Below are 25,663 nucleotides of genomic sequence, written 5' to 3'. Positions count from 1 at the left end.
GGCTGGAGAGGGCAAGGCCAGAGCCAGAGGATTTGGGGTTTTCTGGCAGTGGCAGCTTTGTTCTTGGTCCCTGATGGACCATTTAAGAAGCCAGAATGCCTGAGTAGGCTGGTTGAGCATACATGAACCCCTGGTCTTGTGGGAAATGGTCCCAGTTGTTTCGACAAAAGCGTTGAAATTATCATTCTTGGTGAAAGTTACTGGTGTGTGTGGCATAAGCTGCCTCAGGGACTTTTCCACATGTCTGGGGAGTCCCCACCTCTGGAAATGCATCCATTTTTTTACATGGACCTCAAGAAGCCTGAGAAGTTCAGGACTGAGTAATGGGAGGTGGGCAGGAAAGATAGTGACCATATGCATGGCCATAGCATGTGTCAGATTCGTGAGGTCTGTGGTCAGGAACAGCAGAGAGCCATGGGATCTCAAGGGCTGCTGGCCTTGGTTCCCGTGGAAAAATTGGTGGTGGCTATACATCATCTCTTGCTGGCTCACAGGAACTCTAGTCTCCTCAAGTCTTGAAGAAGGGGTAGTTCCTGGATCCCTGGGCACATCTGGCAGTTGAAATCCCTTCCCTAGCTGCAGGTGTTCATCCCAGTGATCTTGGATGATGACCACACTGGTTGATGGGGCAGCCGTCTGGGTTAAGGATTTCTGATCCATTAATTGTAACAGTGTGGATATTACGGACGCCAGTAAAAGCTCTCTGGAGTTCTTGGAATGCAGTTGCAGACTCTGCTTAGACACTCCAGAGATGGATAGAATTTCTAGGCAAGAGGAATGTTGTGAGGTCCCTGCTGATGTGGGGGTGATCAGGGTGTTTCTACCTGTCACCAATTGTTGAATGTCCAGAGCTGTTTCATTGGAGACTGGATAGTAGAGGTCTGCATATAGGAGCTGCAACACACGTCCTTCCTGAGGAAGCCAGGCCTGCCTGGAAAGGGAAGCATGGCAACCGTTACCGATGCAGTGTCATCTGCCTCCTTGGGAGAGTGTAGTCTCGGGGATTGGCCTTTTTTTTCCCCTATGGTTGTAAGCCCTGGGCCTACCCCTGGGAATCTACCACTTTGCTTGTTAGGCCTGACAGCTGAGGGTCCTGGTCTTGTCGGGCAAGGTCTCAGGCAACTGCTGGGTGGGCAGAGCCCTCACATAGGACCGGGAGCCGGGTGAATTCTCTGCTGAACCCTGTTGAGAAGCTGTACTAGAAGGGAACCAAGCAGGTGAGGATGTCAGGTAGTTAGCAGAATGGCCATCACCAGGCACATCACCAAGTATAACCTAGAGTCAGTCTCATTTTGGGCTTTGAAAGCAATGTCTGTTATCCATATTTGTGGATAATGACATCTTTGTGGGAACATTGTATGCTAGGGACTGTGGATTGTCCCTGGTGCTATAAACAACATCTCTTGGGGACTAGTCCTGTCCTCTGGAGATCTTATTAAGAGGATAAGATGTTAGGCTTCTGTCTGAAGACTGTCCTAGTGAGTGACCTCCCTATGTTTCCAGGCCAAGGAGTCTTCCTTTGAAAGGGTGTAGAAGCAAAAGGAATATGACAGTGGTGACTTAATTATGCAAAATCCAGACTCTAGTCTGAATGACTCATTTCCTCGCAGAGTTCCACTTCATATAGAATTTTTTATAAATTATGTACTAGTCAGACCTGAAGTCCAGTAATAATGGGACTCTAGCACAGTGCAGACTGGGAGGCTGTTCTCTCCTGTGATGTCTGATCACTTCTGTCCTGGCAAGTCTCTCAATCAATGAACCAGCCTCTCTCGTGTATGGTTCCCTCCCATGCATTGTCCTCTCCTCTTCCTTGCCCCTGGCCAAACTGAGAAATTATCACAGGCCAGGCTGGGACTTAGGAGACAACAAAGAACAGAAAGCAAGAAATCACCTTTCTGGGACAGCGAGACCCTCTTGGAGCTTCTCAGCTTCTTTCTCGGAAGGTCTCCTAGCTGAAAAACCAGGAAACAGTGTTACGTGGTCAAGGAGAGGGTAGGGACATTCTATAGGAAGCTAGTAGTGAGGCCTTTGACTCTCAGTAAAGGAGACTAAAGGCTTCAAGAGTCAGCTCTAAGGCATGTCTGTGTATAACCTAAACATTTACACTGTGTATCTAATTCGATGTTCACAATCACAGTGTGAGTGCAGCAGGATCATCAGTGTTATGCCCATTTTATGGATAATAAGGCTGAGACATGGAATGACTTCCACAATGTCATAAAAACTAGTAAATAACACAGTTAGGGACTTCTGTCCTGTTTCCTCATTTTTTCATTCCCAGAAGGTTAAGGTAGAGAAATCTGGACATTCCCAGGCTCTGATTTCCCATCCGAGGAAGTTTCTATAAGAAATTGTCAATTTGGGGAACTTTAGCCTTTAGTGGTTAGAGTACCTCGCTCCTGGCACCAAGGGTTAGGGTTAGTATCCATGGGAACCTCGCACACAGTGAAGGAGAGTCAGAGGAGAGATTGGGACCTTACCTCTTGATGAAGCATCTCTAGCCCTTTGGCTGACCCTTTGGCGTTGCTTAAAGACAGAAAAGGTTAGAATGTGAAGCTTTGACACAAATTTCTTTTCATGCCCCAAATGGGACAAAACCAATAAACATTTTCTAATCCCTTTTATATATCTTTCTATATTTTATACTTTTCCTACATTTCCTTTCCTTAGTCCCTCTTTTATACCCCAACATTTCTCTTTTCTGCTTATTCGACTCACTTCTAGACTCTTCCAGACTCCATGCCTTATACCCCATTTCTAGGAGAAGTTCTGTGGGTGGCTTAGGATGACACAGGAGGAAGAGTGGAACAGATTAAAGGGTGAATGGTTCCAGTAGCCAAAAGCTTCAGCTTACAAAGGCCCTAAAGAACCACCAACTAGAAAAATCACCCAAACCGGGAGGTCCAGTGAGGTAGACTTTATATCTTTGATGCCTCAACCAAAGTCAGCTAGTGTCTTTGGCTTTTCAGTTAGAGTAGGTTACATGGAGGGCTGGTAAGGAATTGTTCTAGGCTCTAAGAAGTAAATGACTATACAAGAATAACTGAAGTTTTGATTAAAAAAGAAAAAAAAAAAAACTCTCGGGCGGGGGAATAAGGAGAGAAACTGGAGGTTTAAAAGCTTCTTGTCTGAGACTTAACAGATCAATAGTGTTCAGAGTGTTTCCCTACCTCACGGGCGCTCCTGTTAGATTCCAGTCTGAATCCATGGTATTTCTTTTCCATTTGCCAAATATTTATTATAAGGCAGAAAATAGAGGCATATTTATATAAAGGATATCCAGCATGCCACCAAACGAAAGTAGGGCACAACATGGTCTCGCCTCATTAGTATGAGGAGACCAGTCCTCCCTCTATCTAGGCATCCAGGATACTGGTGCCTAATGATTCTCAGCACTGAGCCTTGTCATCTCCACCTCACAGTCATCGACTGCATCACAAAGGCCACCCGTGTCATAAAGCAGCTGTGGTATCAAAGCCCTGTAGCTGTCTTAGGGAAGTTTATGTGGTGATTCAGTCTGTAGATGAGGGCATCTGGTTATCTCTGAGGGTCTCAGAGCTTGCAACTAAAGATACCATGGCCAGGCCACAGGCAGTATCTATGCTCCCCTTCTCTCTCCACTCTCCACCAGCCTGATGACTCAGCTCTCTCTGTTACAACAGTCTGAAACTCCCCAGAAAATGAGTGTTTAAGCACACAGGGCACCTTATAAGAAAGAGTAGCCAGGGCAGAGGACCCTCCACCAACTCCTTCACCTGTAGTAGAAACTTACCTGAAAAGTACAGCCATCTTGGTCCTGCCTCCCTTAGTTTTCTTTATAAGGGCGTCTTCAGATCTAGGAGTGAAAGGAAGACCATTTTGGTGTTGGTGTCAGCATTTTGGGGGTAGTTACTAGTGAACTGTTGAGACTGGTGCAGCACTGATGAAGACAGAGAGGAATTTAAATAGTTTAAGAAGGAGGTTGAGTTTACGATCTGATAAGGATTCCCAAGATTAGGTGGTATGAGCCTGTCTGGTTTTTTGGGAGATACTCATAGGCTCAGTTTCCACAAATGATATAGGTATCTTTTGGGGCTATCCAAGGGGAACATAGTTTGCAATTTGTTGTTATTTTTAGTTGCCATCAAGCTGGCCCCCATTCATGGCAACGAATCTATAACAGAATGAAACATTGCCTAAAACTGTACCATTTTTATGATCCTTGGTATGTTTGACTCCATTGATGTGCCTATTGTGTCAGTCCAACTCACGGGGGGTTTCTCTTGTTTTCACTTACTCTACTGTAAACCCTGGTGGCATAGTGGTTAAGAGCTATGGCTGCTAACCTAGAGATTGGCAGTTTGAATCCACGAAGCGCTCCTTGGAAACCCTATGGGGCAGTTCTACTCTGTCCTGTACGGTCACTATTAGTTAGAATCGACTTGATGGCAGTGGCTTTGAGGACAACAGGTTTTTTTTTTTTTTTTTTGGTCTCTACTTAACCAAACATGATGTCCTTTTCTAGTGATTGCTCTTTCCTGATGATGTGTCCAAAATAAGTAAACCAACGCCTCACCATCCTTGCTTCTAAGGAGCATTCTCTGGTTGTATTTCCTCTAAGACCGATTGGTTTGTTCTTCTGGAATTCTATGGTATATTCAGTATTCCTCACCAATAGCATAATTCGAATGTACTAGTTCTTCTGTCTTCCTTTTTCACTGTCCAGCTTTCACATGCATATGAAGTGATAAAAAAGACCAGGGCTGTGTTAAGGACACATTAGTCATCAAAGCGACATCTTTGCTTTTCAAAACTTTAAAGAGGTCTTTTGCAGCAGACTTGCCCAATGCAATACAATATTTGATTTCTTGACTGCTGCTTCCATGGACAGTTATCCATAGTGTTATTTTATGTGTGGCTGTAAGGGGAATAAGCTGATGTTGGAGAATTTCTAGAGCGGAAACAAAGTTAAATTAATGCTACAGATTTATTAGTCTATCATACAACTTGCGAATTGGGCAACACACAGCATAAACTGATTGTTCCAAAGAAATGGTGCAGTGTTGAGGTTTTTATATTAGGAGAATAAAGAAAGTCAGAAAAGTCCGAGAGGTTTCAATCAGTCTTTCAGATATTCATCAAAATGTCCCTTGAAGTCCTTTCTTCTTTAGAACTGTCAGTTTTGCTAAGAAGACAGACGACTCAGGTCTCCAGGGGTCAGTGACTGCCAACTCAGGTTTCTGTATGGCTAGGGACCTATTTGTCTGGAATGTAGAGGCTAAAGATGCAGGGTGTTGGTTACACGTAAATCTGAAGAAACAAGCCAGCTATTACCGCTAAAGTTTAGATGATTAACTTAAATATTTGCCTTTTGAAACCAGGCCTTGGCCATGTTCTCTGGGCTTGACACAAGTGCTTCCATATTGTCTTAGTTTCCACACTGATTAGGACTTTTCCGTATGTTAAATTTTATGCCCTCAGAGGTCATTACCCCATGATGGAGTTACTTGATATAATATTGTGTTTTCTGTAAGAAAACAATGAATAATTACTAGTGTGATCATCAGAGTTGTCTTTAGGTATCAAAAATAGGAAAATTGATGATGGTGTTGATACATTTAGGGGATAAATAATTCCCTTTGAGATGTCATGTCCTAGGTGAGGAGTCTACCTCCTGGCTAAAAGCCTAAGTGTGATTTTTTCAGGCCTGAATTACAAAGGCAATTACAGAGGCTTTTTTACCTGGCAGGCCTCGGGGAAAGCTGTTCTCCCCAATAGACTTGTACACAGCTGTTACGGATTGAATTGTGCCCCCCTAAAATGTGTGCTAACTTGACTAGGCCATGATTTCCAGTATCGTGTGATTGTTCACCATTTTTGTCATCTGATGTGATTTTCCTATGATGTATATCCTACCTCTATGATGTTAATGAGGCAGGATCAGAGGCAGTTTTGTTAATGAGGCAGGACTCAATGTACAAGTTTCAGTTGTGTTTTAAGTCAATCTCTAAGATATAAAAGAGAGAAGCGAGCAAAGAGACAGGGGAACCTCGTACCACCAAGAAACAAGAGCCAGGAGAATTGCGTGTCCTTTGGACTCAGGGTTCCTGTGCTGAAAGCTCCTCGACCAGGGAAGACTGATGACAATGACCTTCCCCGAGAGCTGACGCAGAGAGAAAGCCTTCCCCTGGAGCTGGCACCCTGAATTCGAACTTCTAGCCCCCTAGACTGTGAGAGAATAAATTTCTCTTCGTTAAACCAATTCTCTCATGGTATTTCTGTTATAGCAGCACTGGATAACTAGTTATCACCAGCCCTGTTCTTTTATATATCTGCATTCCTAGCCCAAGGCACCTTCAAAGAAAGGCCTGTTTATCTGGGGCCTTAAGCCGAGGCCTTCTTCAGGGGATTTTGCAGAAGCTTCCTTATGGAAGTAAGGGGGAAATTTGGAGACACTTTTCACACTTTTCAGATGGTCAATAAAAGCCATTAAAGAGCTAAGGCACATAGGTGCAGAGTCAGGGACTTCAAAAGGTGAGGGCCTCAGTAGAGCAAATAATACTAATATTCAAGTTGGAAAGTAAGTCTCTGCCCAGAATGTTTATTGGGGTAGTTGAACTAAGCAGAAATACATGCTGGGTGTTGATGGGTCCTAGAGGAGTTCCTGAAGGATCCCTGGTGGTGCAGTGGTTAAGTGCTCAGCTGCTAAACAAGAGATTGGTGGTTGGAATCCACCAGCTGCTCCATGGGAGCAGCCTGCTTCCATAAAGATTTACAGCCTTGGAAACCCTATGGAGCAGCTCTACTCTGTCATATAGGATCTCTATGAGTCAGAATCGACTCAACAGCAATGGGTCAGAGGAGTTCTTGGGCAGTGCAAATGGTTAACACACTTGACTGCTAACTAAAGGGTTGTCAGTTTGAGTCCACCCAGAGGTGCCTCAGAGAAGGGCCTGGTGATCTACTTTAGAAAAAACAGCCATTGAAAACACTCTGGAGTGCAGTTCTGCTCTGACACTCATGGGGTTGCCATGAGACAGAATTGCCTTGATGACATCTGGTTGGTTTAAAGAGGCAGAAAGAAGTTTAGATCCAGGCAAGTCATGTGGTAGATTCTCAAGGCACATCGGTATGGTTTGTGTACTCTGAGGGAAAGTTGTGGGAAAATAAGAGGTATTAATGATGAAATGTCTTATTCCTGTGTCCCCTGGGAGGTTGGCAGAATGTCCATTGGTGGGGATGGTTATTTCCCCTTGATATTAAGAGTTATGGGCACAAGATGGAGGGTCTCCGGGAAAAAAGTCATTGAGGAGATTGGTTTTTGGACTCTTGTTCACTTTTGCATTTAAGGTCAGCGAGTCACAAGTCCAGTGTCCTGCTTCATTGCAATGTCTGCAAGTGTCCCTATCTTTGAGAATTTTGTAATGAGCAAAGTCCCCTGGCTTGTTTCTTTCTTGTTGTTTAAATTGTAAAGCCATGAGTGCGCTGTGTTAATTAGCCTTTTCTGCAGTGGAGTTCTCATAGTGTTCAACTACTGTATGTATTTCAGGGAGAAGAGCGTTTCTCCAAATTAATTATGTTTTTATATATCTCTAATTTCTGACTGTAAACCATTAAGAAACCCAGTAACCTAGGAAAGATGTTTTGGTTATTGAGAGCATTGAGAACGAGACTAGAATATCCCTTCCCCAGATTTTCTAATCTGTGTCTGTCGTCATTGTTTGTTGCCATGGAGTAGATTACAACTCATGGCAATTCCATTTATCTCCTTGTTGTCTACAGTATTGTATCTCTGACCAAGAAATTTGTGAGGAAACAGTGGGAATGGATTCTGAAGTATCCACTCTGTGGTTTTAGCTTCCATACAAACCTTGGGGGGTGTTCTGATTTCTTTGAAGGCCATTTTGAAGAATGGCCCGTTAGACTTTTACAAACCATGAAGTGACATATTTGGGACCCACTAGCAGTTGCACAAGTTGATATAAATCAGGGAGCCCAGGAGACTATGCCTTGAGAACCAATCTTAAGGAGCCCAGGAGAATATGCCTTGAGGACCAACTCTGTCCTATTCTTTTTTTTTTAAATTGCACTTTAAGTGAAAGTTTACAAATCGAGTCAGTCTCTCATACAAAAATTTATGTCCACCTTGCTATATACTCCTGGAAACTCAGGTGGCTTAGTGGTTAAGTGCTATAGCTGTTAACCAAGAGGTTGGCAGTTCACATCTGCCAGCCACTCCTTGGAAACTCTATGGGGCAGTTCTACTCTGTCCTATAGGGTCGCTAAGAGTCAGAATTCACTCAAAGGCAGTGGGTGTTTTTGGTATATATATTCCTAATTGCTCTTACCCTAATGAGACAGCATGCTCCTTCCCTCCACTCTCTCTTTTTGTGTCCATTAGGCCAGCTTCTGACCCCCTCTGCCCTCTCATCTCCCCTCCAGACAGGAGATGCCAACATAGTCTCATGTGTCTTCTGTATCCAAGAAGCTCATTCTTCACCAGCATCATTTTCTATCCCATTTTTCCGGTCCAATCCCTGTCTGAAGAGTTGGCTTTGGGGATGGTTCCTGTCTTAGGCTAACAGAAGGTCTGGGGACTATGACCACCAGGGTGCTTCTGGTCTCAGTCAGACCATTAAGTCGGGTCTTTTTATGAGAATTTGGGGTCTGCATCCCACTGGCTCCTGCTCCCTCAGGGGTTCTCTGTTGTGTTCCCTGTCAGGGCAGTCATGAGTTGTATCCAGGTACCATCTAGTTCTTCTGGGCTCAGGCAGATGTAGTCCCTGATTTATGTGGCCCTTTCCGTCTCTTGGGCTCGTAATTACCTTGTGTCTTTAGTGTTCTTCATCCTCCTTTGCTCCAGGTGGGTTGAGACCAATTACTGCATCTTAGATGGCCACTTGCTAGCATTTAAGACCCCAGATGCCCCTCTCCAAAGTAGGATGCAGATTGTTAATGGATTTTATTATGCCAATTGACTTAGATGTCCCCTGAAACCATGGTCCCCAAACCCCTGCTCTGCTATGCTGGCTTTTGAAGCGCTCAGTTTGTTCAGCAAACTTCTTTGCTTCTGGTTTAGTCCAGTTGTGCTGACCTCTCCTGTACTGTATGTTGTCTTTCCCTTCACCTAAAATAGTTCTTATCTACTACCCAGTTAGTGAATACCTCTCTCCCTCCCTCCTTCCCCCCTCTTGTAACCATCAAAGAATGTTTTCTTCTCTGTTTAAACTATTTCTCGAGTTCTTATAATAGTGGTCTTATACAATATTTGTCCTTTTGCAACTAATTTCACTCAGCATAATGCCTTACAGATTTCTCCATGTTGTGAAATGTTTCACAGATTCATCACTGTTATTTATTTATGAGTAGTATTTCATTGTTTGAATATACCGTAATTTATTTATCCATTCATCCGTTGATGGGCACCTTGGTTGCTTCCATCATTTTGTTATTGTAAACAGTGCTGCAGTGAGCATGGATGTGCATATATCTGTTCGTGTAAAGGCTCTTATTTCTCTAGGATATGTTCCAAGGAGTGGGATTGGGATTGTACGGTAGTTCTATTTCTAACTTTTTAAGGAAGCGCCAAATCGATTTCCAAAGTGGTTGTATCATTTTACATTCCCACCAGCAGTGTATAAGTGTTCCAGTCTCTCCACAACCTCTCCAACATTTATTATTTCGTGTTTTTGGATTAATGCTATCCTTGTTGGAGTGAGATGGAATCTCATTGTAGTTTTGATTTGCATTTCTCTAATGGCTAAAGATTGTGAGCCTTTCCTCGTGTTTCTGTTGGCTACCTGAATGTCTTCTTTAGTGAAGTGCCTGTTCATATCCTTTGCCCATTTTTTAATTGGGTTATTTGTCTTTCTGTAGTTGAGATTTAGCACTGTCATGTAGATTTTAGAGATCAGATGCTGATTGGAAATGTCATAACTAAAAGTTTTTTCCCAATCTGTAGGTAATCTTTTTACTCATTTGGTGATGTCTTTGGATGAGCATAGGTGTTTGATTTTTAGGAGCTCCCAGTTGTCTAGTTTCTCTTCTGCATTTTTAGTAATGTTTTGTATACTGTTTATGCCATGTATTAGGGCTCCTAATGTTGTCTGCATTTTTTCTCCCATGATCTTTATTATTTTAGATTTCATATTTAGGTCTTTGATCCATTTTGAGTTACTTTTTGTGCATCATGTGAGGTATGGGTCTTGTTTCATTTTTTGCAGATAAATATCCAGTTATGGCAGCACCATTTGTTAAAGAGACTGTCTTTTCCCCATTTAACTGACTTTGGGCCTTTGTCAAATATCAACTACTCATATGTGGATGGATTTAGGTTTGGATTCTCAATTCTGTTCCATTGGTCTATGTGTCTGTTGTTGTACCAGTACCAGGCTGTTTTGACTACTGTGGTGGTATAATAGGTTCTAAAATTAGATAGAGTGAGACCTCCTAGATTGTTCTTTTTCAGTAATGTTTTGCTTATCTGGGGCCTTTTCCCTTCCATATGAAGTTGGTGATTTTTTTCTCCATCTCATTAAAAAATGTCATTGGAATTTAGATTGGAATTGCATTGTATCTATAAATCTCTTTCGGTAGAATAGACATTTTTTACAATGTTAAGTGTTCCTATACATGAGCAAGGTATGTTTTTCCACTTATGTAGGTCTCTTCATTTCTTGCAGTAGTGTTTTGTAGTTTTTTTGTATAAGTCTTTTACATCTCTGTTAAGATTTATTCCTCAGTATTTTATCTTCTTGGGGGCTACTGTTAATGGCATTGATTTGGTGATTTCCTCTTCGATGTTCTTTTTGTTGGTGTAGAGGAATCCAACTGATTTTTGTATGTTTATCTTGTATCCTGATGCTCTGCTGAACTATTAGTTTCAGTAGTTTTCTTAAAGATTCTTTAGGATTTTCTGTGTATAAGATCATGTCATCTGCAAATAGAGATACTTTTACTTCTTCCTTGCCAACCTGAATGCCCTTTATTTCTTTATCTCGCCTAATTGCTCTGGCGAGGACTTCCAGCACAAAGTTGAATAAGAGTGGTGATAAAGGGCATCCTTGTCTGGTTCCTGATCTCAAGGTGAATGCTTTCAGGCTCTGTCCATTTAGGATGATGTTAGCTATTGGCTTTGTATAAATGCCCTTTATTATGTAGAGGAATTTTCCTTCTATTCCTCTTTTGCTGAGAGTTTTTATTATGAATGGGTGTTGAACTTTGCCAAATGCTTTTTCTGTGTCAATTAATAAAATCATGTGGTTCTTGTCTTTTGGTTTATTTATATGGTGGATTACATTAATTGTTTTTCTAATGTTGAACCATCCCTGCATACCTGGTATGAATCCCACTTGGTCATAGTGAATTATTTTTTTGATATGTTGTTGAATTCTACTGGCTAAAACTTTGTTGAGGATTTTTTGCATCTGTGTTCATGAGGGATATAGGTGTGTAATTTTCTTTTTTTCTGGTGTCTTTACCTGGTTTTGGTATCAGGGATATGCTGCCTTCATAGAATGCGTTTGAAAATATTCCGTCCTTTTCTATGTTCAGAAATACCTCTAGTAGTAGTGGTGTTAACTCTTCTCTGAAAGTTTGGTAGAACTCTCCTTTGAAGCCATCTGGGCCAGGGCTTTTTTTCTTGGGAGTTTTTTTTTTTAATTACCTTTTCAATCTCTGCTTTTGTTGTGAGTCTGTTTAGTTCTTCTACCTCTTTTGTGTTAGTTTAGGTAGGTAGGGTGTTTCTAGGAATTCATCCATTTCTTCTAGGTTTTCAAATTTGTTTGAGTATAGTTTTTCGTAGTAATCTGACATGATTCTTTTAATTTCAGTTGGTTCTGTTGTAATTTTGCCCATCTCATTTCTTATTTGGGTTATTTGCTTCCTCTCCTGTTTTTTTTTGTCAGTTTAGCCAATGGTTTATCAACTTTGTTAATTTTTTCAAAGAACCAGCTTTTGGTCTTGTTAAGCCTTTCAGTTGTTTTTCTGTTTATTTCATTTAATTCTGCTCTAATTTTTATTATTTGTTTTCTTCTAGTGCCTGAGGGTTTCTTTTGTTGCCCTCTTTCTATTTGTTCAAGTTGTAGGGATAGATCTTTGATTTTGGCCCTTTCTTCTTTTTGTACGTGTGCATTTATTGATATAAAATGACCTCAGCACTGCTTTCACTGTGTCCTAAATGTTCTGATAGGAAGTGTGTCCATTCTCATTGGATTCTATGAATTTCTTCATTCCATCCTTAATGTCTTCTATAACCGAGCCATTTTTGAGCAGGGTATTGTTCAGTTTGAAGTGTTTGGTTTCTTTTCCTTGCTTTTTCTGTTATTGATTTCTACTTTTATGGTGTTATCGTCAGAGAAGATGCTTTGTAATATTTCAGTGTTTTGGATTCTGCTAAGGCTTGCTTTATGGCCTAATATGTGGTCTCTTCTGGAAAATGTTCCATATGCACTAGAAAAGAGAGTATACTTGACTGCTGTTTGGTGGAGTGTTCTGTATACGTGTATATGGCCAAGTTGGTTGATTGTGGCATTCAGATCTTCCGTGTGTTTATTGAGCTTCTTTCTGCATGTCCTGTCCTTCACCGAAAGTGGTGTGTTGAAGTCTCCTACTACTGTTGTGGAGCTTTCTATCTCACTTTTCAATGCTGTTAAGAGTTTTATGTATGTTGTAGCCCTGTCATTGGGTGCATAAATATTTAATATGGTTATATCCTCATAGTATATTGTCCCTTTAATCATTATATAGTGTCCTTCCTTATCCTTTATGGTGGATTTAACTTTAAGGTCTATTTTGTTAGAAATTAATATTGCCACTCCTCTTTTTTGATTGTTGTTTTCTTGATAGATTTTTTCCATCCTCTGATTTTTAGTTTGTGTCTGTAAGTCTAAAATGTGCCTCCTGTAGGCAGCATATAGACAGGTCATGTTTTTTATCTATTCTGCCACTGTCTGTCTCTTTATCGGTGCATTTAGTCCAATTTACATTCTGCGTAATTATGGATAGGTATGAATTTAGTGCCGTCGTTTTGATGCCTTTTTTTGTGTGTTGTTGACAGTTTCCTTATCCCACTTAATTTTTTGTGCTGAAGAGTTTATATGTTGTCTTTTCCTCTTATTCATTGTTCTTGATTTTGTTTCTGCGGAGTTTGTATTTTTTTCTTGTAGTTTATTTCGATATGTAGTATAGTTTGTCTCCTTTGTGGTTACCTTCATATTTACCTCTGTTTTTCTAAATTTAAACCTAACTTTTATTTCTTTATATTACCTTGTCTTCCTCTCCATATCAAAGATCTATGACTACCTTTCTTAGTCCCTCTTTATTGTTTTAATGTTGTCTTCTTTTACACAATAATATTGCTGTTTCCCTCTTTTGAGTTTTTTTAAATCTTGATTTATTTTTGTGATTTCCCTTTCTGGGTTGACATCTGATTGCTGTGTCCAGTGTTCTAGTCTTGGTTTGATACCTGATATTATTGATTTTCTAACCAAAGAACTCCCTTTAGTATTTCTTTTAGTTTTGGTTTGGTTTGGTTTTTACAAAATCCCTAAACTTCTTTTTATCTGGAAGTGTCCTAATTTCCCTTCATATTTAAGAGACAGTTTTGCTGGATATATGATTCTTGGCTGGCAGTTTTTTTTCATTCAATTTTTTAAATAAGTCACCCCATTCCCTTCTTGCCTGCATGGTTTCTGCTGAGTAGTCCAAGCTTATTCTTATTGACTCTCCTTTGTAGGTGACTTTTCCTTTATACCTAGCTGCTTTTAAAATTCTCTCTCTATCTTTGGTTTTGGCAAGTTTGATTATAATACGTCTTGGTGACTTTCTTTTAAAATCTACCTAATGTGGAGTTTGATGAGCATCTTGGATAGATATCTTCTCATCTTTCATGATATCAGGGAAGTTTTCTGCCAATCAATCTTCAACAAGTCTCTCTGTATTTTCTGTTATCGCTCCCTGTTCTGGTACTCCAATCACTCGTAGGTTATTTCTCTTAATAGAGTTGCACATGATTCTTAGGATTTCTTCATTTTTAAAATTCTTTTATCTGATTTTTCTTCAAATATATTGGTGCCAAGTTCTTTATCTTTAAGTTCAGAAATTCTGTCTTACACTTGCTCAATTCTGCTCCTCTGACTTTCTACTGAGTTGTCTAATTCTGTAATTTTATTGTTAATCTTCTGAATTTCTTCTGGCTGTCTATGGATTTTTCCAGGTTATTAAATTTTTCATTATGTTTGTAAATAACCTTTTTAATTTCTTCAACTGCTTTATCTGCGTGTTCTTTGGGTTGTTCTTAGTATTGTCTGATTTCCTTCCTGATGTCTTGAAGGGTTCTATATATTATTCTTTTGTATTCTGCCTCCGGTAATTCTAGGAAAGCACTTTCATCTAGAAGGTCCCTTGATTCTTTGTTTTGAGAGCTTTTTGATGCGACCATGGCCTGTTTCTTAACGTGATTTGATATTGACTGTTGTCTCTGAGGCATCTGCAAGTTATTGTATTAGCTTATTTTACGTTTGCTTACTGTATCCTAGCTTCTTGCTTTGTTTTGTTTTTATTTGCCAAAATGGGTTGCTTTAGCATGCTAACTTGATTATTTTCCCCTCTGATGGTCTGACATTCTGTCAGCAGTTGGCTAGAGCTGTTGTCAGGTATATCAGTCTAAGAGTCCATTTACTTTTCTTGTATGGATTCCTCTCAGGTGTCCAGGTAGCTGCACATCAAGTGTGTGGTACTGGCTGTGTCCTATAGTCTTAGAGGGGCAGGGGTGATTGGTGTATGTTCTAGTACCTGGTTGCAGCCTTGGGTCATACTCTGAACAAGGCAGGGGGCTGAAAATTGTCCCCCAAGTGTCTCTGAGGAAAGTGCATCCCTCTTCCCTAGAGTGTAAAGGTGGGTGGGTTCTGCAGACAGACCGTGGGCACCCAAACGTTTTGGTAGTGGGAACTGGGAGTTACCAGTTATCCTTGGACCCCTGTCATGGGTGGCTGGTTGACTTGAGTGGAGCCACCAGTCCTTAGGCCCCTGATGTGGGCAGGTGAGGATCCTGCTTAATAGGCAAAGCAGTGTCAAGCATCAAACACCCAGCTCTCCACCGCATGGCTGAAACAGTTGTAGCCTGCCCAAAAGGACTTATTCTCCTGAAATAGGCCCATATAGGGCCATGCGGGGGGGGGGGGGGACGGGGGGAGGGGAATGGTACTCACAGTCCATGGATCATTTTTGCCTGGACAGTAGCCACTTCTGTGCTCAGCTCCCCTGGCTAGTAAAGCTGGCAAATTATCTTTTCCCCCAACTGTGAATTTGTTCCTTCTCCAAGACTGGGAGGATGGCTCTAGGCACTCAAGAGGGGCTATCTCAGGCCTACGGAAAGCAACAGCCACTGAAACCGGCTTGGGAATGGGGGGTGTGGTGAAATATATGCGAGTACTTAGCTTTTGCTGAGAGCGCTGTTCTTCTCTGGTTCCAGAAGTGTGAGTAGGCTGCGTGGCTGGCAGCTTCTCCCTGAGGAAAGCGTGGCCAAATGCTAGTACCAGGCTGCTGCCCACGTTCCTGGGAATGGTGCCTGAGGGCTCCTGGCGATTCAGGTCTGGTAACTCCTCTCTGCTTCTGAACCTTTTCTTCTTCCCCCTGCAGCTCAGGTTGTTTTCTAACTTTGCCTTTGATGTTCAGGCTCCTAGCTTCTCATAAATATACTTGTTTCACTTGCTCTTTTGGGTCTTTGTTGTAAGCGGGCTCACTGGAAGCGTCTGTCTATTACGTCATCTTGGCCCTGCCTCTCTTTCTTGTTCTTATCGGTTCTGAAAATCTTTAATGATAGTGTGGAAATCTGAGCATGACCAGGCTTAAGGAGTCCTTGTTCAGGTGGGCACTAAGGTTGATGACCTTCTGTCACAGATGCGGAAGCGCCAGTGATGGGGGTAGGATGGGGAGTTGGTTATAAGATGTTTTAGGGAGGGGAAAAGATGAGGAGTAGGGGAAAAAAGGAGGAAAAGGGAATTCACAGAGTAAGGAGAAATATTGGGCAGGGGAAAGGGCTGGGATGGTGTGTATGGAGGGTTCTGTGTGAGAACAGGGTCTTGAGGTTTTGCTGAGGGTTAGGAGGAGCAGGAGGAATAGATTAGTGATGAGACTGATGGTGCTTAAGGGACTGGGTAGTTTGAGATAGATTGGAGACATTTTCTCATTTTTTACCTTCCTTGAATGAAACAAAATAAGCTGACCATTTGTGAGAAGACTCCTTGAGCCCCAGACTCAAAGGCACCTCACTGGTGGACAAGTTTATGGGTATTCCAAGTGCCCCAAAGAGGCCACTGGAGTTCTAAGTTGTTGTTAGTAAAATTCTACTGTTGGAGGTAATGAACTGAATTGTCACTGTAGTGACAAAGCATATAATTGTTAGTGGTTTTTAAAGGGGGTTGAGGAGTAGATTGAAAGTTTTCCATAATACCAAGACAAAAGTTGGCAACCAAAGAAAACCCTAAGAGTGCTCAAAGAATTAAAATAAAATCCTTACCATGCTACCACAGACCAATTTCCAGAGCACAGGAATCAGGAGCTGTACCCACTGTAGGACCTCTGAATCACAAATTAAGGAAGGAAGACAATGTGCTCAAGAGGCCTCAGTACCTGAGTAGAGAAGATGGGTCCAGAGATAGGCTTCCGTTCCAGTCTGGGTCATGGCACCAAATTGTCAAAGATAAAAATCAGACAGGTAAGGAGATTGGTTTTACTCAAGCTATTACAATAGAAAGAGCACTCCAGATCTCAATACCAGAGTGTCTTGTTAGTCAGCATCTTAGACTTTTGCAAAGAAGGGTAACACATTGCAGAAATAATTTATAGTTGGGTTGCTTTGCAAGAAGGGAAAGCCTCAGCCAACTAAGTGTTTTCCACTGGGGTTAGCTAGTTTCAAGGGGACAAAGAGTTCTAATGTTAGCTAAACAGTCATGAGACAGTATTGGGAAGTTGGTGGGTCTGTGTCTAGCCTTGCCAGCAGGTTCAGGGAGAAGGGGAAAAGTCTATGGTTTGCACTGTCATATTAAAAACATATATTATTATTAAATATCGTAATACTAAAAAGTCTATCTTGGAAAAAGTTTATTCAACCATCTTGCAGAATAGTTATTAAAAGTCACTAAAATTGTCATATCTGTTAGGGGAATGCATCACAGTTATCCATATTGCTTTTACTACATCAGAGAAATTCTGAAGAATGCTTTTTCTCTCATACCTCTCACCTAATCAATTAACAAAACCTCTCAGTTCCACTGTCAAAAATGTCAAAATATATCCAGACCCTGACCACTTCTCATACTCCAAATGCTAGAATTCTATCCAGGTGACTATCATCTGTCACTTGGATTACTGCGTTAGTCTCTCTCTTCTATCCTTGGTTCCACATATTCTATTCTCAACTCAGTAGCCAAGGTGATCCTATTCAAAGCTAATGCCACTCTCTACTGGTTACCCTCTGGTAGCTTCTGTATTTCTCAGCTTAAACACCAGCATCCTTACCATATCCTGTATGATCTTACCCCTGTTATCTCTCCCTTATCTTCTACCGTTCTTCCCTTGTTTTTTTCCTTTTGCTCCTACTGGCTTCCTTGCTTTTCTTTGAATCTACCAGGCATAACTGATTCTATCTAAGGGCCTTTGCCTTTGCTTTTCCCTCTACATGGAGTGCCTGTCCCCCAGATATTCATATGGCTAGTTCTCCTTCCTCTTTCCAGTCTTTGCTAAAATATCATCTTCTCAGGAAGGCCATGCCTCATTATTTAAAACTGCAGTCCCCATTCCACTCTTGCTCACTGTTCTCCTTCCCTCTCTTATTTTTCTCTATAACTTTTAACTACTTCCAATATACAGTAGTTTGGGTTATTTATTTTATTCATTTTCTGTCTCTACCCACCAAAATGAAAGTTTTTTGAAGGTAGAGATTTTTGGCTCTTTCACTAATGGCTAAATCCCCAGTGTTTAGTATCAAGTGCCTACCACATAGTAGGCATTCAATTAACATTTGGCAACTGAATAAATGATTGATTGATTTACACGGAGTTTTAATTTATTGTCAGAAATGAATGGTTTTGATTGGATTTCCATTGTAGGTTTCCTATACTAGCCCAAAGTTTTACACTTTGAACCCACCCAGAGGCACCTCGGAAGACAGACCCGGTGATCTGCTTCTGAAAGGTGTCACAGCCTTAAAAACCATATGGAGCAGTTCTACTCTGCACACATAGGGTCGCCATGAGTTGAAACGAATTCAAAGGTAATTAATAACAACAACAAAAATACTTGCAAACTAGAATCTAAAATCATTGCTTTCTCTTCCATTTAGCAAAGTATATTTATGTGGGTATACATATAGCGTCTGTCAAGACAGACTAAAATCAAATCTCGAGTGTTGTTGTTGTTATTAGGTGCCGTCGAGTCAATTCTGACTCATAGTGACACCATGTACAACAGAAAGAAACACTGCCCGGTCTCGCACTATCCTCATAATCGTTGTTATGCTTGATCCTATGACTGCAGCCACTACGTCAATCCATCTTGAGTAGGAAAAAAAAAAAAAGGCACACACAAAATCATGTGGATGAGGCAAAGACAGCTGTGAACTCCTAACTAAAATGCTTTCTCTCCCCATAAATTCCTTTATGGTACATCACTCTTTGTGAATCACAAAGCACTCCTCTGTCTCTAAGTTGTGGGTCTTACAGAAAAACAGTCAAATGCCAGTTTTGCTCAAATGGAAAATCTTCCTGAACGTGACATCACTCTTACGCTTTCTCTTTTCTGTAACACCAACTTTGATGTAATAGGTAGCAAGCATTTAATTGCTTAACTAATAAATTCCTCCCTAGGACTCAAAAAAATATTATGACGATGCTTGCAAGGATTTGTCATATCTCAAGTTTTCACATTGACTCCCCATATCATCAAGAAGAGCAGCATAATTGTATAAAGGGAAGAACAGTTGCAAAGCCAGAAATATCTGGGTTTGAATTCCGACTCTGATATTTATTTTGCACTTTAGTCAGGGTACTTAAAATTTTTCAACCTGCTAGAATGTCAGCTCTACAAAGGCAATGTCTTTTCTTTTTTTTAACTCATGTATTTCTAGTGTGTAGAGCTGTGCCTGCCACATCCTTTACTCTCAATAACTATTTGTTGAATGAATAAATAAATGAATATTTTTATGTAGAAAATGGGAGGGGGTAGCAAGAAAGCGATGAGGCAAATTATGGGTAGCATTTACCACCATGGGTAGCACATTTTCAGCAATAGAATGCTTCCTTTTTTTCCTATCATTGTTCAAATATCACCTCCAAAGATGCTTTCTCAGACCTCCTTTCCTTAAAGTTGTAATCCTTTGCTTTGTCTTCTCCCTAGAAGTTACCATTACCTAATATTTTTATTTTACTGATTTACTTTTTGATTATTTGTCCTATCCTACTATAATGTAAGCTCTATAAACAAAAAGCATTTTGCATTGCTCATGGTTTATCTCCTGTCCCAAAACAGTGCCTGGCACATAGTAAGTTCTTTGTAAATGTTTGTTGAATGTTGAAGGAGCCAAGAATAGTTAGCAGTTGTTTCTGTTTCTGTTGTTATTAGAGTTTAGGGACTGAAATACCCTGCAGGAATCATTTAACATTACTAAGAAATAAGGAGATGAAAACAAAACATATGAATGAAAAAGTCTGAGAAACTTGAACCAAAGAGAAGTATGCAGATGGGAAATTACTGAGACTGAAAGCTCCCTGAGGGCAGATAGCAAGCGTGTTTTGCTCACACTTTTATCTCTGATACAGAGCACAGTGCCTGGCATATAGGAATGGCTTAAAAACATTTGCTGAGCAAAGTAGAATATTTGAAGTCAATTAAAACTACTCTCTCATCAGGTAGCTATAATTGTGAGTGGAATTATTTCTCTTTTGTATAATTTTCAAACAAAAATACAAAGTGATTTGGTTTGAATTTTACTTAAAAGGCGAATACCAATTGGTGTTGTCATGAGTGGAATTTGTTTCTCAAAACCCAGGAAAAGAAATGTCATGTTACTTTCTTTGATCTGAATCAAACAAAGTCTGTTTCTGAGTTCCCATGAAATTTCTTCTCAGTTGTGTTTTAAGGTTCTCCATCTCCTCTCTGAGGCTACTAGAATTGTTTTAGTTTTCTAGTGCTGTGATAACAGAAATACCGCAAGTGGGTGGCTTTAACAAACAGAAATTTACTTTCTCAGAGTTAGGAGGCTAGAAGTCTGAATTCAGGCCGCCGGCTCTAGGGGAAGGTTTTTTCTCTGTCAGCTCTGGGAGAAAGTCTTTCCTGTTTGGTTACTTGGTGATCTTCATGTGGTGTGGCATCTGTTTTTCTCCATCTCTGCTTGTTTAATCTCTTTTATATCTCAAAAGAGATTGATCTAAAACACACCCTACACTAATAAAAAAGAGTCTCATTAATACAACAGAGAAAACCCATTCCCAAATGGAATTGTAACCACAGACATAAAGGTTAGGATTTACAACACATATTTTGGGGGGACACAATTCAATCCATAACAGTGGGTGACTGGAAAGTTGGGAAGTTCCTGGTCCTTTAGACTTGGTGTTACATAAATAGGGCCAGTGTCCAGCCTGGTCCTCCACCTTCCTCAGAGTGAACTTAAAGGTTTCTTCTAAACCTTCTCCAGTGATTGTTAATTCCTTGGCAGAGAACACCATGGATACTCTCAAGGCCTTGCGTTTAGGGTCAAGCCCTTACCAATATCCCACAGTAATCTCTCATCTGTGCAGAGAGAATATGGTTCTTTGTTGCTGGAACTTTAGTACCTTCCTTCCTCAGAGTTTTAGAGAAGCTCACCCTTTTGCTTCAAAATTGTCCTTTCTTTCTTCATATCTTTGAACCAGTTTCTAAACCATCCCTTGATGAGCCAGCATCTCTCAATCAAAATCTGATGGCAGTAACTGGGGGATTTTTTTTTTTTTTTTAAACATTTTATCATGGTTTAGGTGAAAGTTTACAGAGCAAATTAGTTTCCCATTCAACAATTTATACACAGCTTGTTTCTTGCCATTGGTTGCAATCCCCTCAATGTGTCAACACTCTTCCCCCTCCCTCCCTCAGTTTTCCATTTCCTTTTACCAGCTTTCTTGCCCCTTTCTACCTTCTGAACTTTGCTTTTGGGCAGATGCTGCCCTTTTGGTCTCATATGGTTAATTGTTCTGAGGTGTACCTTCCTCATGGATGTTATTGTTTCCTTTATAGGCCTGTTGTTTGGCTGAGAGGTGATCTCCTGGAGTGGGTTCAGTTCCAAGTCTGAAGGGTGTCTATGGGCCATGGTCTCAGGGGTTCCACCAGCCTCTATCAGAACAGTAAGTCTGGCTTTTTTTTTTTTATTGATTTGAATTTTATTCTACATTTTTCTCCCACTCTGTCAAGGACCTTCTATTGTGATCCCAGTCAGAGAAGTCTGTAGTGGTTTAATTCTTCGGGTCTTAGGCTAGTGAAGACTGTGTGGTTCATGTGGTCCATTAGTCCTTTGGATTAATTGTTTCCTTGAGTCTTTGGTTTTCTTCATTCTTAATTTGGAAGAGACCAATAGCTGTATCTTAGATGGTTGCCGTAAGCTTTTAAGACCTCACTGGGGGAATTTTTGTCTTTTATGTGTTTAACCAAAAAACCAAATGGGTTGCTGTTGAGTTGATTCCAACTTACAGTGACCCTATAGGACAGAGTAGAAAAGTCCCATAAGGCTTCCACAGCTGTAAATCTTTATAGAAGCAGACTGCCACAATTTTCTCCTACAGAGCAGCTGGTAGATTTGAATTGCCCACCTTCTGGCTAGCAGCAAAGTGTTTAACCACTGTTCCACCAGGGCTTCTTCATATGTTTAGCAGCTTCTAATTTTAGGTTATGTCATGTAAGAATCATTAAGGTACTTGGGATAGGGAGCATAGATTCTAGACACACAGTGTAGCCACTACCCCAGGAAGGGGAGGGTCTCATATTTCTAATTCTTTGACTTTAACATCAGGGAGAATAAAGCACAAATTATTGTCTAAATAAATCATCCTGTGAATTCTCTTCTAAAGCAAATCTTTGTGCTCTAAGAGTATTATCCCCCCTTGCAGTGTCTCTTTATGAGTGTGGCTCAGGTAATTGTGCATCTGCTTTCCTTAAGCAGTTATTCTCATCAGTAATGCAGTGTCTCAGATAGATATGCTTGATATTCTCACTGAGTATTCTAAAATTTAGGTATGTAAGATTGCCTTAAAGAAAAAGTAGTTAGGCCAAGTGCCCCTGGAGGCACCTCCATAACTTTAGCTGCCTTGGACTTAAATGCTATATATAAAAAAAATAATAATAATTTAGACATATGACCAGCAATTTCCAACCTCTTGATCTTCATCAGCCTTGTCCAAGTTTCTGTGACCCTAAAATTTGTAAGATAGACTCCTGCTTATATTTCTTATTTCTTAGCCTTCTGAGATCCTACAAAGAGTGTCTTGTCATGGATCCTTTAACTGGACAAGGGAGAGTGTTTCCATGACTAGTCCTTATCTCAATTTGGAATTTTTAAAATTTTTTATTAGATGGGTCTTTCAGCCTCTTCCTTTTCTACTACACCCTGCGTCACAGATATTCTGGGTCGTGTTTAGAAGGGAGATTGCACCAGAAAGTCTTACTTCTTGCAGGAGCAGTATAGGCATATTCCCTTAGCCCTCTCTGGTTTATCAAAATCCATTAAATACATCTTAGTTTTACAGTACTTGTTTAGGGTTGCTGCTCTAGCATCTGAGTGATAGACCATCTCCAAGATTTAAATAGCTTTTCTTCTGGAACATGCTTTCCACACATCATTTCTATCAGAGGCTGGTGGTATTTTCACATTGAAAACATTAGACCTTATCTGAGTTCACATTTAGTCTTGGCCGTTACAGGTTTCCATACCCATGATATCTGCTACCAACTGCCCTTAACTCTTCAGGAAAATATTCTGTTTTAGAAATTCAGAGCCTGAAAAAAGGACCTTAAAAATTACTTTCTGTGATATTATTTTCTTTTTTTTCCCCTGAAAATGGTATGTAATTCAAGTGTAACAGACTATTTGCTCTCTCTTCCTTTTTCAATCGTCTGCTACTCTATTTATATTTATCTGAGGGTGTTTTTAGACATTTGCAAAGTCTCTGTTTAAACTGAATCTCAGCATGGTCCAGTGTTGTTTTTGTTTTTTATTATTGTTGTTTCCAAGTTAAAAGTGATCATTAACATCACTCATATGTTTGCATTATTTCTTCAACAGGGAGTTGGCTATGGTTTAAAAACCAGTAGGCTAAAATTATAAGAGTTATGATTAGTCCATACTGCAGCCATGACTTGAAGGAGCATTTTTAGTGACCTGGAGTGAAGTCTCAATAAATAGCATTGTAAACTTCTCTGTAATCTTTGAGGGCAAGAGAGGACATACTAGTTCATTTCATCTAACTTAATGGATATTTGGCCCTTAAACCCTGTTTGCTAAGAGGTAAATCAATTTTACTTATAGAAATGCTTTGCCACTACTTAGACCAAAAACTCCCCAAACTCTGTTGCCATCAAGTTGATTCTGACTTACATTGACCCTATAGGACAGAGTGAAACTGCCCCATAGGGTTTCCAAAGAGTGGCTGGTGGATTTGAACTGCTGACCTTTTGGTTAGCAGCCAAGCTCTTAACCACTGCACGACCAGGGCTTCTCCTACTACCTAGGCTTTGTAATAATCTGGGGTTTGGAGGTAGTTAATAATTTATGAAGCAATTTTGGGAATTTTTGTCTTTGGTGATATTTATTGGTACCCTGCTGGATCTGTTGCTTGGTGCTGTTGCTGAGGTTAGTCTTTGCAATCATCTGGTCACTAATCCCCTGGGTGAGTTTAGAGACACCCCTCAAGTGGTCTTTTCCATTGCTTGAAGGTTGTACTGTGTAGACCTTCATTAGTTCTCAAGACTTTGATGCTTAAGTTGCTAGTTAACCGCTAATGTCTGATTCCCACTGTCCATCATGGTGACTAAATAAGGGCGTGAGCCTACACTATTCATGAAAACTCCCAAATCCTTTAAACCCATCACTTATCTCAGTAGTTATCTTCCTTTCATTTTCTGGTCTCAGAACTAGACTCTTTCTCATTCCTCTTAATTGCACTCTAGTTCTCAAGTAATAGAGTGGAAGTTGCTTCTGGATTACTGGCAACTTCTGTTTCTAGTGATACAAAAGGTGACAACAACCTCTTAAGAAGAAAATCCTCACTTTTTTAAGATATAGGATAAAAAAGTATCTTCTGTTCTTTTTCAGTAACAAAAAGTGAAAATTAATAATCCAATTAGCTTTCTTACCGCAGTATGAATCAACTTAATTCATTTCCTTGATGGCAGATAACAGGTCACTCTTCTCGCTTTTGTATCTCCAGTTTGTAGCATGGCGTCGGTGTAGGCATTAGTGAATACTTAGGCTGAGTGTTGAGTCTTCCTTTGAACTGCTTTTATCAAGCATGTAGACAGATCCGTGAAGAAATGTAAGAGGAAGATTCCCTATTGCTGATTATATTCATTCACTGTATATACTTCTGCAAATAAAACAGACAAAAACCTCTTTCTCTGTGGAACTTTCTGTTGGGGCAGTGGAGGGAGATAGATAATTAACAAAATACTAAAAAAAAAAAAAAAAAAACCCAAGAAACCAAACCCGTTGTTGTCCAGTTGATTCCAACTTGTGGTGACCCTACAGGACAGAGCTGACCTGCCCTGTAGGGTTTCCAAGGCTGTTACCTTTATGGAAGCAGCCTGCTACATCTTTCTCCCACGGAGAGGTTGGTGGGTTCGAACTGCCAACTTTTCGGTTAGCAGCTGAGCCGTTGTGCCGCCTATGTAAACAAGATAAATAAGTAAAATATATAGTATGACGGATGATAAGTGCTATGGAGAGAACTAAAGCAGAGAGGAGTGAAAAAAAATGCAAGCATGGCAGTTACAACTTTTAACGGAGTGAACAGAGGTGCTTTTATCATTGCAAAGATGACATTTGAGCAAAGGCCTGAAGCGAGTGAAGGAGTCAGCCGGGTATAAAACTTCTAGGCACCGGGAAAACTAAGTGCTGAGCGAAAAGGTAGAAGCCTGCCTGCTTGTTTGAGGAATAACAAAAGAGGCCTATGTGACTGGAGTGGATTAACTGAGGGAGAGAATGATTGGAGACACAGTCAGAGAGGTAAGGAGGAGTAGATTATGCAGGGCCTTACAGGCTACTGGCTTTTTAACTCAGTAGAATGGTAAGCCATCATATAGTTTTGGGCAAAGGAGAGACATAATTTGACTTAAGTTTTAACAGCATTACTCTGATTGCTTTATTGAGGGTAGCCCATTCCAGGTGGGAAGCAGTGCAGGAGCAGGAGATCAGTCAGAAGCCTGTTGAAGCAATTCAAGTGAGTGATGATGGTGGCTTGCACTTGCAAGAAGCTGGGCAGGTAGTGAAAAATGGTGAAATTCTGGATCTATTTTGAAGGTAGGGCCAACAGAAATCTAGAGTTTTAATGATCAAATTCAAGTTAATGGGCTAATATTCCCTTTTCACTGTTTGCATTCATTCTTAATCAGTACTTTCACTGTGTTTCTCAGAGAAGTGTAAAAAAGGAAATGACTGATT

This window comes from Elephas maximus, chromosome 7 (genome assembly GCF_024166365.1).
Source record: "Elephas maximus indicus isolate mEleMax1 chromosome 7, mEleMax1 primary haplotype, whole genome shotgun sequence".
NCBI lineage: Eukaryota > Metazoa > Chordata > Mammalia > Proboscidea > Elephantidae > Elephas > Elephas maximus.
This window is presented reverse-complemented; position numbering follows the sequence as displayed.